The following is a 5676-nucleotide window of genomic DNA, read 5'->3' as shown; positions in this document are numbered from 1 at the left end:
CCACAAACATCTCAAAATCGCCAATCTCTTTTGAGACCATTTTCATATGAGGAATGCTAGCAACACTCTCTTTTAAACTCTCTCTCTAATAGTCACTCTCTTATTGGTTTAAATTATTGTGGGTCTACACTTTGAAAATTGAACCCACACAAAATGGTGGGACATACATTGATTCCATCCAATAAAAATGTGAGCGTTAGAGAGAGTGTCAAAAAGTGAGTGTTGCTAGCATTTCTCTTTTCAGATATTCTTAAAATTTGCCTCCCATCGTCTTCTATTTTCTATTCTAGCGCTTTCCATCTCACCGCTTTTATTACACTTCAACAGAACCAAGTTGTCACCCATCTCAATGACTTCGAAATCAACCAATCCTTCCATAAAGGAGCTTGTTGTAACAGCTTGAATGTCTCTATAGAAAGGTAATTAAGACTCCGATGTAAGATCTCCAACTCCTTCAACACGCTCTTGCAAACCACCACCTAAAGTGCCAACATGGACTCCTCTACCACCAAGATCTTGGCAGTCGCAACCACTATTATGAATGACATTTCTGCACCAGCTTTGTTGACGTATCAACGCCTCTTTTCTCCATCAGCTTGCTTTTATTTTGCATCTACTCATCCCTTCCAAACCGTGCTCTATTAACCTTGAACTTTATCCCATCAAACCACACATCCCCCATCCTACTTCCAACCTCCTCCACATTATTCACCTCCTTAAACTTCTATAACCCAGATTATATCCCCCATATCCCTTTTTTAAGCAACATAAACTTCCCCCACCCTGCTCCCATATTTAGCAATAATTTGCCTAACTCTACAGTTTTGACCTCAGACGGAATGTTAGCAAGGATGAAGGATTGTCTTTGCAAATAAGAAAAATATATATGAAATTGGGGATTTGGTAAATAGCTTGAAATCGAAATGCTTCCCTGAAACATATTGAGGATTCATAGCAAGCAACATAGATTGAAATTAGGCTGACACAAAGTTGTCTTTGCAAATAAGAAAAATATTGGGTTGCACATATTCTATACCAGAATGTTTTATTCGATTTTTATCAGGGGGCTATGTAGTTGTCCAATATAATATTGACCTCCACTTCAATTTTCTCTATAACTCTGATCTGAATGATTTATATTATTAGAATTTGTTTGCTAGTTAACCTTTTTCATTTTTCCATTAACTTACAGGGGTCACTGCCATCCTTTTCCCTTGGGTTGCCAGCGTACGAGGTCCTTGCTCTGTCTGAATCATCTTCTAATCTTGTTTTATGTTTTATTTGGTGTTCTTTATTTTCATTGACAAATTATTTTGCTTAGCTCGGATCCACCTTCTCTATATATAGATATGGAAACCAAGTTTACGCTGATGAGCTAGACTCTCTTTATGGAGATTCCCGAGCCAAATGGTTAGGTTATGAGGTACACACCTTCCAATCCTTCTCAATTTCAAATTTGGCTCAGATTAATATATGTTGCTTAAAATAATTATAATGTTTCAATATTTTATCCATGATATACGTCCACTCTTGTCCTTTTGCATTATTGCATGTTAGTGCCTGCAATAGTAATTGTTTTTGTGTCTTTGACATTTGCAATAGTGAGAATCTTAGAAAATAATTCATAAGTTTGACTTCAATCCATGTAGAATAGTGGCTCTGGCGACTGCTTCTTTTGAGATGAGTTTTTCATTTGCTAACAATGCTTCAACTCCCGACTGTTTCGGCGGCTACTACTCCTGCAGTTGGTAAGCTGTGTTTTATAAATTGAAATCATGTTTAATGTCTGTTTTTGAGGTGTGAGAAGTGAACTGTCTTTATTAGTGTTAGAGTGGAGTTTTTTTTTATTTTAGTTTCGTATGTGATTCTTTTATATCTTTGATTTTATATTGCTGTCAATAATGGATATTTTTGGACAATTACTGGGGCAGCTTTAGATGGCACACATGTTTTGACTTTGATATTTATTGAGATTCTATAGCATCCAAAGTTGAAATTGTATGTTTATAGTTGTTTCGTACATGATAAGCTTTGAATTCTTGAGTTATTACATTGCTTGGGCTGAGTCTTTGCAATTCCTGCGTTTGTAAGATTAAAAAAAAATAAAATCTGAGTTTATTATATTACTGGGGCTTGTACTTGTTGAAATTTCATTACTGAAGGCTAACTTTACTAGTAATTTAATATATCGTTATTGTTGTAGTTTCGACAAGATCAAGGCGGAGCTGAGTGTAAGGCTACGTTCATAGAGGCCGAGTGAAAATTTAGGCCTCAACAACTCGTACAGATAGATATACTGAATGTTAGATAGTTTTGCTGCGTTGTGTCTGAAATGTGCGCTCACTACTTATATTTCTTAATTCCACAGGTTTGGACTGAATGGTGCTCCTGTATTGAAATGTTGCTTCTGCTATAGCGTATACCACTGATAATGAATAACATCTTCTGCTTGAAGCAGCTTCAATGATGATGCAAACAAGGTGTGATGGAGGAAACAAGTTATTGCCTGATGTGTTTTAAGGTAACTTTACTTGCTTCCTGAACTTGTTTGCAGAGCTTATCAAATGTGGTTAGAGTTTTTAGATAAGGGGTTGTTTCCAACGAAGAATATCTTGAGACTAGGGTCAATGGGACTGATGCTATGGTCAAATTCTGGCTTAAGAAAGTGCTCTGCATGAGAGTAGCTAATGACAATGTCTTCTCGAGGAAACAAGTTACTATGTATTACTATGACAAATTCTGTCTCTCTCACTTTACTAAAAAACATGTTTACTGAAATTAATTTGAAACAGCTGTTTAAGGTGATCTATAGTTTCAAGTTTATGTATTTGTTCAGGATTGGTTATGGATAGGCATTAAATATTTTAAAATTTAATTTTAAAATTTTGCTATAGAATTGCTGTGAAATTGCTATGAAATATCCTCAATTTTATTGTTGTAGATTTGTTACGAATTTGCTTTGAGAAGTCATAGTTATGTTGCTGCGGAAATTTTATTATCATTGCTTTTTTGCTGCGGACTAACTAAATATTTGCTAGAATTTTAGTTTCAATAGCTACGGATTTAATAGGGATTAATTCCCTAGCAAATTTGTCTCTCAATCATGCTACGGCTGATTCAATAGTTACTCTGTAGCATATTGCTAGCTAAATGAGTTTGCTAGAAATTAGCTGCGGCGTAGCTAGGAAAATGGCCGTAGCAAATCACATATTTTCTTGTAGTGAAAAAAAAGAAAACGATGCTTTAGGATTTGGGTCTTATTTAAAACAATATATATATTTTTTGGAGTGTCTTTTTCACAACAAAATAATTTTTTTTGGGAGTGTCTTATTCAAAACGCGCAACTGGAGAGACTATTTTTTCAAGTCGAAAAAACAAAAGAACCTAATTCCTAGAATCAAATTATTTGAAAGAAAAATCATTTTAGTTTTAATTATTTGAAAGAAAAATCATTTTAGTTTTAATTATTTGAAAGAAAAATCATTTGAACAAATTGAGAAAATCCTTGTTACAAATTATTTGAAAGAAAAATCATTTTAGTTTTAATTATTTTGCTAGAGTTATATATATATATATATATATATATATATATATATATATATATATATATATATATATATATATATATATGGGGCTGCTAATTTACACCCACCTAAAAACATGTAAGTTAGCAACCTACATCCACTTGATTATATACACTCATTTTTATAAATTTGATTAAATTGTTTACACCCACCATACTAATTTACACACACTTTCATCGTTCCAAATATTGTTTCCTTAAAAGTTTGTCTCTATTACATGTCTTGTATCTTAAGCATGTCATTTTCGTTTGTTTCTTTTTTTAAGAATCTTCCTTAAGATAGTTACAAAACTACGCTATTATTTAAATTTAATTAGAATAGCAATAAAAGAGTGTTTTAAGAAAATATAAGTGTTGTAGTTTGCTAATTTACAACTTAATGTTATTAGGTGGGTGTAAATTAGCAGCCTATATATGTGAGTGAGGCAAATAAAATCTTATAAGAATGAGGAATTGTTTTTAGTAGCTTCTGAAAATAAATATTAAAATGGTTGATTACAGAGAAGATTTAAAACTTGATTTTCACGATTATAGACAAACAATTACATACTTTTAATTTGAAAATATCTCTAAAATTAGTGTGTAAAATATTTTATCAAATAACATACTTTAAGTCTTACACTAACTTCTTTCAAAAAAAAAAAAAAAGTCTTACACTAACTAACCCTTGCTATATTTATTTCACATTATCATATTTATGGAGCAATCTAATGTGGTAAGAAACTTTTGCAAACAACATTATAAATTTATACTCCTTCCTTAAAAAAAAATTATACTAAAATTCGAAAAGACATTTTTTTCTTAAGCCCCGATTAAATATCGATGATGGGGAAGTTTGAATTTTAGGAAGATAAATCTCAATTTCAATATGGTTTTCCAAAAATGAAGAAAACAAAGTTAAAGTTGTAATTATCCTAAAATATTTTAATAAAGTAAATTAATTAATAATAATTATATTAAAAATTATTTTAAAGAATATGCCCTTAGAAAAAAACTAAATAAAGTTTATTTTTAATATTAATTAACAAAGTAACTTAATTTTTGTCCCAAAAGAATTTTCAATTCAATGTAACAAAAATGACACATTATAATAATAATAATATACTAAACTTGGCAAACATGATATGCTATACTAGAAAAAAATACAATTAGTTATTTACTAAAATAGATAGCGCGCCATTTATTTATATAACAAAAAGACTGTTATTTAAAAAGAAAAATTAATAATCATAAAAAAAAATGATCTTGGACAGATATATCGTTGACCTCCGAGTTCTTGGACCAATTGACCACTTCAATTATATATAATAGTGTTATGTTTTATTCTTTATTTAATTCTGTATTAAATTATTTTATCTCACTCATTTGGTGTGATTGAATATGGTGGTTTATGGACGCCACCCACAAACTTGGATCGGTCTCGCACCCTAAAGATTTATTCAAAGCTTGTTTTGAAGTTTTGACTGTCCACTATCCATATCTATTCAAATCGGTGATTTCGTAAGATCTAAAGGCTATGATTAGGTTAGATTTACTTGAAAGGGCACCGACTTTACGATATTGTTGTTTTTTCTGTTGTTTGATGGTCGTTGATTCTTGTTGTTCATCACAGTGAGTTGTTGGTGCATGGATCTGCTTTCGTGTTGGAGGACTGCTTCATTCGCTAGTCTTCAACAACTTGGTTTGATTATACATCACATTTTTGCAATCTGGTTTTGCATCAGTACGTAGGCTCAGTGGGTTATGCATGTGGTATGTGTTCATTTTCTTGGTTTTTGTTTTTATCTCGTTTGGGTTGATTACATTTTCGTATACTGACATTGTTTGTCTGTTATTGTCGTCAGTGTTGATGTACACTTTTCTATATCAACACTAACGAGAATCTCAAACAGTGTCAGTACACGAAAATGTAATCCATCCAAAAGGGTAAAATAATAGAGCTAAAAACATGAAAGAATCAAGAAAATGAACACATACCACATAACCAGATTGCAAAAATGAGATGTATAATCAAACCAAGTTGTTGAAGACTGTCATCACGAAAGCAGATCCACACACCAACAACTCATTGTTATTAACAACAAGAATCAACG

Source organism: Medicago truncatula, chromosome 4, assembly GCF_003473485.1.
Source record: "Medicago truncatula cultivar Jemalong A17 chromosome 4, MtrunA17r5.0-ANR, whole genome shotgun sequence".
Taxonomy (NCBI): Eukaryota; Viridiplantae; Streptophyta; class Magnoliopsida; order Fabales; family Fabaceae; genus Medicago; species Medicago truncatula.
Note: the sequence above shows the minus strand (reverse complement) of the source record.